Source organism: Eupeodes corollae, chromosome 1 (genome assembly GCF_945859685.1).
Source record: "Eupeodes corollae chromosome 1, idEupCoro1.1, whole genome shotgun sequence".
Classification (NCBI taxonomy): domain Eukaryota; kingdom Metazoa; phylum Arthropoda; class Insecta; order Diptera; family Syrphidae; genus Eupeodes; species Eupeodes corollae.
The window spans coordinates 221,481,002-221,494,839 of NC_079147.1; the positions used below are offsets into that span (position 1 = coordinate 221,481,002).

At 33.4% G+C, this 13,838-nt stretch overlaps 1 long non-coding RNA gene across 1 annotated transcript; it reads right to left on the reverse strand.

Moving 5' to 3' along the window:
- Positions 1 to 458: 458 nt before the first annotated feature.
- Positions 459 to 1,447, reverse strand: LOC129941018 (uncharacterized). Its single transcript, XR_008780798.1, has 2 exons — positions 750 to 1,447; positions 459 to 673 (listed from the first exon to the last, which is right to left on the reverse strand). It is a non-coding gene; the product is annotated as an uncharacterized LOC129941018 (long non-coding RNA).
- Between the last annotated feature and the right edge of the window lie 12,391 nt (positions 1,448 to 13,838).

Below are 13,838 nucleotides of genomic sequence, written 5' to 3' on the forward strand. Positions count from 1 at the left end.
AATGAAAAAAAAATGAAATGAAAAAAAAAACCTTTGAAACTTAGTGTCAAAATATGCCTTATGATTTAAAAAAATCAATTTCGTCATTCTTTGTAAACTCCCCATAGATGAATTCCATTTTTCCCATAGTATATTGATTGCTAGAAATCCATTTTTCCCATAATTTATTGATTGCTCGAAATGCATTTACCCAGTATCAAAGGAACACAACAAAATTTATTTCACAGCGTCAATTTTATCACCAATTGTATTTTTTCACAGACAGCAACTTTCGTACGAAATTATCAGAAAAACTAAGACGCCGGCCAGTCGGAAAAAGTAAGTTTTTAGATCTCGGATATTTTCCCTAAGAAGCCAAGAGATACAGAATTTATTATCTGCCAATAATGAAGCTACACAACTCCAAATAAGGATCTAAAAACACCCACGTCTACTTTCTTCAATAAAAGAGCAACACACTCATTTTAAACACACAAAAACACCATTTAATTTCTTTAAGATAGAAAAATCTACATAGGATATCCACAGAATTTTTCAAAACCAAAATAGAGCTTTAAAGCTATAGAACACAAACAAATCATTGGGGTTTCTCGATCTCTATGGCTCTTTCCCCTCGGTCACAAATGTAATTCCATCCGGTCTTTAATTTCGAACACCATTCTATTGGTTCATCCTTCAAAAGAAAACAAAGAAAATATTTCAAATTATGTAATTTAAAAAAAAAAAAAAAATTTTTTGTTTTAACTTACATCTAGAAGTTTCCCAAAGATCGGAAAGACATAAGCCACCGAAACAGCAAAAATCACGATTTGGCTATAATACATCTTGAAGCTGTCGAAACTTGCGGCACCAGCTGTAGTTGATTCGTCGCCCATGATTTATTTTATTCTTCAAAATTTAATTATAAGAAAATTGATGAATTCAAATTATCCCAAAAGCCTTTATTGGAATAATTTTTAGTTTTATTTTTTTCAAGTACGAATATTATTCCACAATATCCAACAGATATCTGAATCTTTTTTTTTATTTTTCTAGGATACAATTTTCTATAGATTGCTTAGGAATTATAATTTTAGAATTTATTTTTTGTGACAAGTGGAAAAAAGGACAGTACAATATTTTCATTAAATTTACATTGGAGCCCATAATGTTGCTCTTTAATTCATTTTTCCAACAATGGTCTTCATGAAGAACTGCCAAAGATACCCTTTTGTGAAGACAAGTTTTGGCTTTAAAAGTTAACTTCAACAGTAAATAGCAATTACAGCGATTACGAGTATCTTAGCGATCGTAGCGCCATAAATGACAGCAAAGCTTTCTCTAAGAAAACTCTTTCGTGCTAAATTCGTTTTTCTGAAGTGGTTAATGTGGGTAGCCTTTTAATATCAAACTATCAAGAGTGAATTAATTAATTTGCATATCTACTCAAGACATATCCCGCGCAAACAACAAACCCGTATTCTATAACATCTATTTATAGACTATTCGCAAGTCTCCCCAATCCAAGCCCCTTTCATTCCCTAGTCCCAGTAGAATGAAAAACACATTAACATGCCCAAGATACAAATCATTCAGTGAGTAGAACCGCAGAGCTTCCGCCCTCTCAGCACGTCCCTACATCTACAGAGAAAAACCCAAGCTAAGCCAAACAAATTTTGACAGTACTGCGATGTCGTTTTAGTCAAGCTTATTTAAATGACGTCTCGGATGACACATCCGATCCCCGACAACGAATACGACGACGACGATCGATGGCACACTTCAGTTTTTGTGTAGTCGTTTTTTTAACGAAATGCTTGAATCATTCCAATTCATTCGATGTCATGACTCAGGCCTTAATGCTTCCCTTTCTTGGAGGAGTAAGACGATTGCAATTTTATTCAAGGACACACTACTTTCAATTAGGTCACAATCATACTACTCAAACAGGTCGTCGTCGTCATGTTGCCCAGAACGGTGGTGCTGGTGGTGTGTTGTGTTTTGTTGGCGTTGTTAGTGTGATTTATGGCTTGAGTCGAGTTTACAGGAATGGGGTAGGGCTTCTTGAACTCAGCATTCCATTTGCATCCAAGCACAAGATCACGATTATTGCCATTGCCATCTGGTGCATGCAAGAGAGTTGTAATAATTGGAATTGAAATTGGAAGGTGGTGGGTGGATTGTAAATGTTGTGTTTATTTGTTTATTGTTTTTTTCGATCAGGAAATTAATGGCATAGGATCAATATCAATGTTAAGTGATTTTTTTCGAAAAGATTTGTTAAGTTTCAGATGAAAAGCGCAAAAGCTACAGTCGCATTTGAAGGTGAGATCACACTATGGAGTAGGTTAGGTACGTATGTAAATTGATCCTTTATAATGGAAAATCTGTTTCTTTTATGTACTAAGAATTTGAAGTAAATGAATGAATTCTTGAATAATGATCTTGAAAAATCGTACCTTATATGTGTGATATCTTTTCCAAAAATTTCAAAATCATTTTTCCTGAGCCTTAGGAAAATCAATGGTTGATTTGGTTGATTTACATGAAGAAATTTACATTTTAAAAGAAGATGCTACTCATAAAATGAATGTTTGTGAATGTTTGTAGGTCAACAAATACAAAAGTCAAGATTATTTTGAAGATTAACATATTCATCTTTATTATAGCATCATCGTTACAGAATCAGTGTTGCTATACAATGTAACGAGCTACAAGGAATGTAACTTTTCATTATAAAGTTCATGTGATAAACTGTCAAAAAGTTATAAAAGTCTTATTTAATAGAATTCACCAAACAGATGAATAGTTATATAGAGCATAAGGATGTATGTAGACACTATGTAACGTTGCGAAAATTCCCATTTATACAAAATTTTATTTACATTTTTGTTATACAATGCTTATGTCAAAAAAGAACCAAAATGGTGCAATCTATTCCAATTATCTGTCATGTTTGTCATAACAAATAAAATTAAAAAAATTGTGTTGTGGGTGGAAGAAGATCCTGGAAAGCAATTACCAAGTTCTGAAGAACTGCTAAGGCTTTAGTAGTTGTTTGGCATTTTCTAAGGGGCACCTTATACCTGATTACAAAATGCAGAATTTTTACTTCCAGACGCCAAACCATATTTCCACCGTGTAACGAGTAGCTAATTATATATATTGTATCTTATACAAGGGTATACAAGCGTTCCCACCATCCCAAAACAGACGACCAATGAATTCCCTATCATCAAATCTGTGTAAACCTCCCTTGATATTTCCAGACATCCCTTGAAATCTCCAGACCTCCCTTGATATTTCTAGACCTCCCTTGGTTTTTCTAGACCTTCTTTCCAGACCTCCCTTGCAATCCCTAGACCTCCCTTGACATATACAGACCTCCCTTGATTTTTCTAGACCTGCTTTGAAATCTCCAGACCTACCTTGATATTTCTAGACCTCACTTGATTCTTCTAGACCTTTCTTGATATTTCCAGACCTCCCCCGATTTTTCTAGACCTCCCTTGAAATTTAAAGACCTCCCTTAAAATCTCTAGACCTTTCTTGACATATCCTGACCTCCCTTGATTTGACTTGAAATCTTCCAGACCTCCCTTGAAATCTTCCAGACCTCCTTTGAAATATTTAGACCTCCCTTGATATTTCCAGGCCTTCCTTGAAATCTCCAGACCTCCATTGAAATTTCCATACCTCCCTTGATATTTATAGACCTCCCATTGAAATCTCCAGACGTCCCTTGATATTTCTAGACCTTCCTTGATATTTCTAGACCTCCCTTGATTTCTTCAGAACTCCCTTGATATTTCCAGAACTCCCTTGACATTTCCAGCTCCAAGAAAATTCAAATGTAAGTTAAACTTGACAGCAAATCAGACTTTTGAGCACCGAAAACCACAGGAATTCAAATCAATTCACTAATTTCTATTTAAAATTAAGATTCTTAATTATTTCTCCGATAAAAATTCCTTTTTTGTAACAATCGAGTTTCAATTAGAACGAAATAAAGGTGTAGGTCCTCTCTTGATGCCATAATATACTTTGTTTTCTCAGATTGCTGCTGAACCCATTTTTGCCGCCTTTGCCTCAATAGTCCCAAAAACCCCATTGACATCATCTTCCAATTGGGCAGACTTTTGTAAGATAGCGCCTCTAGCTTTGAAGCACTGAAAAAGAGTTGCGAGTTCAAACGCTGACATTTTTTAAAGAATCATTTTTCAAACTGAATAGTCAACCAAGGTTTTATTAGTAAAAGCATTTCACAGTGTGTTTAATTATTGACTAATGCTTCATATGTTCTGATTTAGCTGGTTAACTTAATCTATACTTGACATCTCCTCTATAAAAAAAAATAGGTTAAGAAGCACGATTGTATGTAGAAAACATGGATTGAAAATGATTAGCTATAAATAAACTAGCCCTTTGAACAACACATTGGCTGCGTTCAATCTCAGATAGATAGGGTATCCGGATACCTTTTTGTTAGTGTTTTACGTGTAAGATAACAGCTGAGATGTCAAAAAAGGAATCTAATGGTATCCAAGAATTTCTGGGGTATGTTGATATCTGACACAACAGCTGATTCAACACATGGTTGAATTTCAAGAAACTTGAAAATTGATTTCAGCTTTTTGTATTTGTTGGCAAAAAAAAATACGAAATGTTAGTTGAACTTGTATTTGAGGATGTTCTGTACATTATAGACGATGAAGAAGCTATTTGCCTCCGAATTTAAAAAGGTTATCAGTTGAATTATCAATTAAATGTTTTATCTTACAACAATTTGACTTCGAACCATAATGTTTCTCTGCTTTTTGTGAGCAGCTGAATGTTGTTTTTATTTTTTGACAGCTATCTCAATAAAGCTATCCAACTCGTTCAACAAGGTATTTAAAAATCCACCTAACCAAGATACCCCATCCAACAAGAGATTGAACGCAGCCACTTATTCGTTGTCATATATCATGTGATCGCTGACATTTTTGATGAAATCTGGGATTTCATTCCAAAAGAACTGTAGACATTAAACAAACCCTCTGAAGAATAGATTAGGGTGCATAGATTTTACAGTTAACTTCCGTGCTTGAAAAATTTCAAGGTTAAGCTACTTACAAAATTCAATGTTGTAATTACTATTTAATGGGCTTGTAAATTTTATTACGGGGAATATTAACCCCCGTCTACATTTTCATAAGCTAATGTATACCTGTCATACAAAAAGTAACAATGTGGCGGAACTAGCCAAACATTATAGCCACTTAGAAACCCTATCTATTAACCGGGCGAACGTGTCTAACGTTAAAAAAAAAAAACCTATAAAAGCCGTAGGTAAATTTTATCAATTTTCGTGAGCAAAAAGTACAGAGTATAGTTTCCTTAAGAAAGCGTGTGAAACATACTCCATCAGATCAGTTACAACCGATCGACAATAATGTTGTACAAAACCACAAATGTCCCCGCTGCACAGCATCCATATTTTTATCGAATCAAACGCCACCCCGCGCCGCGTCGTGATACTACATGGCGATATGCACTCTGAGCAGTTATTCTATTTTTAGAAATTATTGCTATTCTCGTTTGTTATATGCATTGTTTTTTATTTTGCTGTCTAATTGTGCTTATTTGCTTTGTAATTAATTATTCACATGCGGTAGATTGTATATAATATGCGATGGCGATCGTCCGAGCGTCTATAACTAGACCTACACGATGATGTGAAATTGCAATAAAATTGATAGTTATACAAAGCGTCTCTGTCCGTCGCGCGGTTCGCGCGGATGATGGTTAAAGCGATAGATGGATTGTTTGTTTACATAAGTTTATTTAGTTTTGTTGTTAAACCGTCTTTTTACCACAAACAAAAATCTTTTCAATCAAATTTACTTTGCACGCAGTTGCGGATTAAGTTATTTAAAGGCCTGTGACCTGTAGAATTAGGGGATTTATTCAAATATATTTTCTATAAAAAAGGCATATCAAAAATAAAGTGATAATTCAGCACTAGTGGTGAAAACGTGTTTGATTTATATGTCAATTATTATCACAGAAATTGGGAGTACTTACACTTTTATGCCAAACCCGAAGGCCTTATTCCCCGTTTGATAGCTTTAGGCATTTAACATCGCCAGAAGAATAAACTACCTTTTTGCCAAAACATGAAAAAAGTCAAGTTCAGACCACATAGGGACTTGAGGGTCAGCAAATTGGTAGTGTCTTAGTGCCTAGCTGCCAAAAAATTACCTTCCAAACGTTCACAAAAGCAGATTTTGGCATCACTTTTTATGTCAAATGTTCGTTATTGCAACGATGCATAAACTGATACACACAAATTTGACGTTTGTGAATTTACTCAAGTCTGCTAAGATCAGAATGTCATCTGATAATGTTTTTTTTATTGAAATGAAAGCTAAATTTCTTAATTCTTTGATTTATTAATTTATTGTACAATTTCATTTAAACTGTTATGCAATAATGTTCCTTTCCAGGTTGGAAGAGGAATAAGGACTTTTTGTTTATAATTTAAACACACAACTTATAATGGACTTATAATCTGTGTAAAAAAATTGTTTGTATCTTATAACTTCGTAGGAACTTTTTGCAGTAAAAGCAAGTCAAGTAAAGTTCCAAAATATTATTGACATCTGAAAAATTGACTATCTATCTTCGTCTTATTTTGAATGCAGTTGACTGCAAATAAAGTCCTCTATTTTGTCTGGACCTGCCCAATATTATCTTTCAATCTCCAACTAAGACACAATATGAAAAATGTTTAAGTGTAAAACAGAACTAAATAATTAAATTGGGTGGCACAACACTCCATTGAGAACTAGGGCCTAGTGACTTAAGCATCTTGCACATGAGCTACGAACTGCGAACTGTAGATGTTCGCATATTTTGACTTTTATTTAATTTATTCGTTGCAGTGTGGATGATATGTGGAACACGAATAGAGTTTGACAGTTCGTAGCAACCAAAAGGCAATTCGTTACTACCAAATTGTTTATACAAAATTGTCTTGTTTTAGAGAACAAAATGCAAATTTTATTATCCCACCACATATCAATTGGTTTCTTATAATTAAAATGTGTTTTTGTTTGAAATTGACTTTTTGAAATGTATAAAATCACGTTTGTTCGTTCATTCGTTGTTCGCTCTTATGAGCAAGGCACTTTACAATTGTCTACAATTCCTGTGTGCGCGAAATGTGACCAGGCTATAAACGACCTGCTGTCAAAAAATTCCAATGATTGGATTCAATGACGAAAACCAATGATAACTATAATGGACCCCAAAAACCGGTGATAGTTTAAGTTTCGTAACTTACTGATATGAATTTTACAGTTTATCTGCCAATTCATACAAAATCACTTTTGACGTTTGGAAAATTTGAGATTTTGTCTATTTCATTTGTATCAACCAATTGGAGATTATTTTAGTGACTGAAAACATTAGCCTTAGCAAATGTTTATTTGCATAATCTATTAATCCGTCAATGATGACAGATTATAAAATTATTGAATAACACTCTCTTCGCGCAGTAGTGTTGTGCTTCAGAGTACTGCAGCGGTATATAGAAATTTGAATTAAGACTAACGACCGGAAATGCCGCCAGTGATTTAATTATTTTGTTCACTTTTTTTATGGCATCACATCAACTTTTTGCAGGTTGCGTTTTTTTTTGTTGTTGTTGTTTATTTTTGATTAAAATTAATGCTAAATGATAGACAAATAGCTTTGGATGATGTGTGTAGGTGTGGGACAAATAGGTAATGAAGTTTGTGCCGTTGCCGCCGCCGCCGCCGGAGCCTATGGCGTGTTCGATGAGTTCGTGTAGCCAAATACCAATATATGTACCTATACGAGTATATTAATTTACCTAGAGGCTATTTTGTTTTTAAGACGCAAATTCGTGTAGATACATTTCCCATTCCTATTTTGCTTTAAACGAGTTTCGGTATTGAACCAGACTTGAACTTTTATAACATATGAGCTTGAGGTAATCCTATACTTATTCCCAGTGTCAAACGAGGAGACTGCCATTGAATAAGTCGAACTTTTAAAAATACAATTAATAATTTCTTGTTAAAATCCACACCAGACACAACTCACAGGCTGTTTGACGTTTAAAAGGAACTCCGGTCCGGCCCAAGGGTCAGGGCAAGCCTGTTCAGTGTAAAACGAAAAATAATTATTATACAAGTTGCACTTGCAACAATTCTATGAGAAATATTTTATTTTATTAACTGCTTGATATGCAGATAAGAATTACATAAATGTTAATCTGTCTTTATATCTGATGTAAGGTTATTTGCAGAAAGCAAATGTCAGTTTTACAATATGAAATAAAAAACATATAGCTACACATTTACTTTTCAAAACTATTACCAATTAAATTGTTGTTGGATTTCAATGAGAAAATGTTTTTTATTTTTTATATTAAGCACTATCGAAAAGAAATTAATAAATTAATTCAAATGGTTTCCATAATTTGAATATTTTCAAAATATTTTGAACATATTTTTCAAAATATAATTAAACTTAACTCGATTAAAAATGTAAATCTTGAACTGACAGATAAAAAGTGTTATTGGTAGTTAGTGCCAGTATGGGTTAAGTTTTGATATGATCTGTCAAAACTGAGTTTATCCCTTAGCTATAGATTATAGGAAATATGATCAATATTATAGTAAAGACAAATATGTTCATCTTTATTATAGTATCTTCGTCTGCATCAGTGTTGCCACAATGTTGCAAGCTATACATTTCTCTTTTACTTTAAAAATGTGTTATTGTGTAATTTTTTTATGTTTTGTTACACCTTTTTTCAAGAACTTCATTTTAATTGCCTTTTAATTGTAACACCTTTTCAAAAACTAAATTGTATATGCAATATATTTCTTAATATAGTGAGATACTTTTCAGAATTTTAATGCTTTTTTGCTTTATAGGGAACTTAAAGTAAGTTTTAACTCTCATTTGAGATTATGTAAAAACACTGTGTACATAATTATAGCCACCTTTTTATCTTCTGAAGAAATATTTGTTGGTTTTCGGAAATTATTTTCCGTTTTTCTTACTATTTTTAGCTTTTTTTATTTACTTACTTAGGTCCTCAGACCTGTTAAGTCCGTTGGGAACCCCTTAAGGGGCATAGGGCTTCTACTACGCCTACGCGCCATCGTGCACGGTTTCCGGATATGTGTTTCAGCTCCCTCCAACTTTTGCCTAGTAACGCTGATTCCACCTCGACTGTCCTGCGCCATGTGCTTCTCGGTCGTCCAGCTCTTCTTCTTTCTTGAATGAGCGGAAACGAAAGAAACGATAAATGAAACAATACTTCCAAGGTATTGAAAGCTCTCCACTTTTTCTACCGGTTAGGAGGAAATATTTATTTAAGTGAATGGTCGGGTTCCGCTGATCAATTTTTTTTGACGGAACTAATTTACAACCCCCCACAACTTCTGCTTCTCTCTCCACACTTGTTGTCATTTGATGGAGATCCATGATTCTATTAGAGAGTAAGCAAACATCGTCCGCGTAATCTAAATTCTTTAAATAGGATGTCAAAGTCCATTGGATCCCTCCGCTAGTTGACAGAGCTGAGCGTAGTACATCGCTTATCACCAACAAAAACAATATTGGCGACAGAATACAGCCCTGTCTGACTCCGCTATGGATTTCAAATCATCTGACAAGCCACCATCGTGCAGAACGTGGAACTTGGGTCCATCGTATGTTGCTATAATAATAGCAATTAGTTTTTCTGGGATGCCTCTCCTCCACAAAGCTAACCAGATATTCTCCCTATTAACTCTACCAAAGGCCTTCTCGAAGTCGATGAACAGAAGGTGTAGTAGTCATCGATATTAAATGCACTGTTCAATAATGATCTGCAGGGTGTTGATATGATTAATACAGGAGGATCCAGTCCGGAATCCTACTTGTTCGGCATTGAGTGTGGCCTCAAGGTGTGCTCTGATGCGTTAAAGTATAACTTTTGCAACTATTTTGGCAACGGCAGGTACAACTGAAATGGGGGAAGCTTTCGGTGGTCCAGGCTTCTTTTGTGAGCGGATGAAACAGTTCGCTTGATGAGCTGGAGTTGGAGCTGCTTGTAAAAGCTCTGTGGGAATTCTATCAAGTCCTACCGCTTTGTTGTTCTTAAGTGCTTTAATTGCGGCAACGATCTCAACCATCTTTACTGGTTGGTGCGCTGCTGATTTGGGGATTAGTTTCTTCAGGCCCTTCAGAAGGTATCGGCTGCATGTTGTTTGCAAACACTCGGTTTAAAACCGAGGAAAAGTGTTCTTTCCACCTTCTGACTTGCTCATCCACAGAACTTATCACAGTACCTTCTACTTCTTTCACCAGGTGCTGCTTTGAGCTGTGTGTACAGGTTAGCTCTTTGGTTATTCTGTAAAAGATCAAGCTGTCGCACCTGTTTGCAGCATCTTCTGCTTTTGTTAGGTTTTTTTTTTATTTATTTCACTCTAAAATGCGAAGTTAAAGGCGAAGCATCGGAGCGATACTTCTACTCATTTTGTAGTTGCATTAAGCAAATCAGATTATTATTTTTTATGGGAAACCTCATGGTAGGTAGCATCATAAAATTAATATACATTTTTATTTTTTATAAATCCTCCAAACACATCCACAAATTAAAATTTATTATTTCAAAAACAAACTTTAACTTTAAATGTCTCCCTTAGGAGATAACAAATTCACACCTATCACACATTAAAAAAAAACCATTTTGTGTAAATAAGCCTCTCTGTATGTTTGAATATTTTTTAAGTTTATACACGAATTACTAAGTTAGCCTTACATTGAATCCCCAGTTCAGTCAGTTAATCTACGCACCTTAAGGCAAATGTTTTGGCAAAAATAAAATAATTCGAAACTATTATAGTAATTAGTTAATCCACCAGAGGCCCTAAAAACACATTATGATGAAAAAAAAGACGTTCATAGGAATAGGACTAACCTAGTCTACTAATTATTAGGTACTAAGATATATTTTTTTTTTTTTTCAAAACAATGCCTTTAACATTAATTAGAACTTATAAGACATATAAATATACACCAGTAGTTTAAAATTATAAAAACTTTAATCATGAATAATTCAGACGTTTTGAAAGGAAAGGTTATAAATCTAAAATCATAGGACTATAATGAAGAGGAACAACCTTTGAAATACCTGTTATAGACTCTAAAATCAGGAAAATCTGTCGAAGTGCTAAAATTGATTGTTTCCATAGTATCAAAATAATCCGCTGAAAGGTTCAGTTAGTTGGATTTTGACATTTTGAATGAAAACAATAAGCTTTATAAGGCAATTTTAAATGTTACCTCAGGCGTTGCGACCACTTTAAATCGTAAACGTCAGAGCAAAGAAACGCTACTCTTATAAATCAACCACAAACACGCGTTAGGTAGGTCGAGCTTTTGACTTTTGACATGATTATTACTGACTTTATAATGTTTTACGATATAATATTCGACCTAAGAATTTTCATAACGTAATGTAGCTTCAAAAATCGGGCGTTTAGATAAGAACAAAGCTCACTTGGGTATAGTTACATTTTTTGATTTATTTTCTTTTTTTATAAATTAAACAACTGCTGCTATTCATATATATCGAAGTAAAAAGAAACAAAATTGCAATGACAGTAGAATTGTGCTGTCAAAGTTCGACAGATGAAGTAACAGATATTTTCTTGCTTTGATCCGAAACTTACGGTATTAACGATTCAAAGCGAGCACTAAGCTTGAGCTAAGATTAACACATAAAAGTCCTTTTCCTGAGGCTCCACAAGAGTAAAATCCAATCCAACTTAACTTCTCTTCCGCAATATCATCTGTAATCCAGTGTTTTTTTTTACTGAAAATATTATGTCTTGCCATGAGTAACCTTAAATGTCACATTTGACACAACGGTTAATCTAATAAAATTGCCCCTTTTAAAAAAAAAATTAATGCTGGTTAAGAAGCTGTAGGAACTAAGACAGCTAACTATTCAAGAGAGTTTGGGTGAGTCCATTTCTTGAAGTAAGGGAACTTCATGAATTGGAGGCGCACCTACTCAAGGACTTACTATGGAAGGACGGTGCAGATTTTTAGAATTTTTAAAGGATGTCGGTCGACAGCTTTGAAGATGTTCTGTGCGTAGTAAAGATAACATTGAATTAAGGAAATGATTAATAGGTCAATAAATATTTTAATATCAAGTTGAATCTGATATAAAAAAATTAACACATGAATGCGTGACGCCGTTACGTCAAGGAATCTTCTGACCATATTTTCATTGGCATACGCTGCTCGTAAGCACTTCAGTTTTTTCTTGATTCTCGTTCATTGACATGACCGCATGCATGACAATTGAAACCAAATGAAATTTGATTTGAATGTCAAAAAGACTGTGGAAAATTTAAGCTTACCACTACATACAGCACAAACGTCAAATTTTATGACATGATTTTGATCTGCTAGAAAAATCCAAACTGCGATGACCGGATCATGGACTAGATGTTGGGTTGTTGGTCTCTATTGGATTATACGGAAATGTTCAATGGAGACCCCAAGTGAGATCTACAAAAGAAGATTTCTTTTTTTTCTATTCGGTCGGAAGTTTGACATAGCATTGTCAGCCATTTTGTTTTAATATGTAGTTGAAAATTAAAGTGAAGTAAGAAGTTAGTAATTAAAGTTATCGTTTTTGTTAAAAATAATTTAATTCTAAAATCTGTGGCTCTGTTTTTATTTAGTCATTATTTTGTTTAATAAATCTTGAACTCAGAATATAATGCAAAGAAAAATCTAGAAAATCATCAAGATCATCCAAATAGCTTTATAAATAAAATAATTTAATTACAAATTACAAATTACCTTGTAAATTATAAACCTTTAACAAAATTTATTGCAAAATTACAATTAATTAGGTACTTTGGACTAGGCTTGGGTTAAATTAAAAAAGAAAACAGAACTTAATAAATATTGTATCACCTCCAATATTTTACGAACGGAAAATTGTATCACCTTCAGAAATATTAAGATAAAGAAGAATACTGTTTTTGACATTTTGTAAAATTTGTATAAGAAATCGTAGAGAAATTGTAAATAATTGGTAAAATTTCTGAAAAAGACTAACTGACAGTATTTTTAAATTAAATAAAGTCCTATCAAAAGTATTACTAAATTTACTAAACATCTCAAATATTTGATTTGAAAACCGCTTATACTTCAATTTTGTATTGCATACCATTATGACTTCTTTAAAAATTGATAAATTAAACAAGACAGATTTAAAAAGTTATAAAAATTGATAATAAAAGAAATCATGAACGGCTGATTAAGTATTTTCGATCTGACAGATGAACACGTAAAAGTATATTAAAATATGTTGTAAACAATCGGGCACTGGATCAGCATTTGTAAACACGCACAGAACTGACAAAAAATATTAAAGCCAACTGACTTTTGAGTTGTGTAATAAAACAGGGGTAGTCATTTTTGACAGACAGTGAATAAGGTAACTTAATACAAATATTAAAGGAGTTGGGTAAAATTAAAACCTTGTATTAAATAATTTGTAGTTTGTTGCAATTTGCTTGTTAAAAAGTACTTTACTGTAATTATTTTAATGTAAACATTTTTTAAAGGATATTTTAACGCTCCCAAAATAGTTTTAAAACTAACCTTTCTTACATAATATATTATGTCATCGTTATCGTTCTCTTTTTGATTTTGAGTTCTAAATAAATAGAATTTTGTACTTACTTCCGACTCGTCTTCTTTTCTTTTGTGAATTTTTCATTTTTCCTAAGACTACGAAAAAAATTTGTATATAAAATAAATAA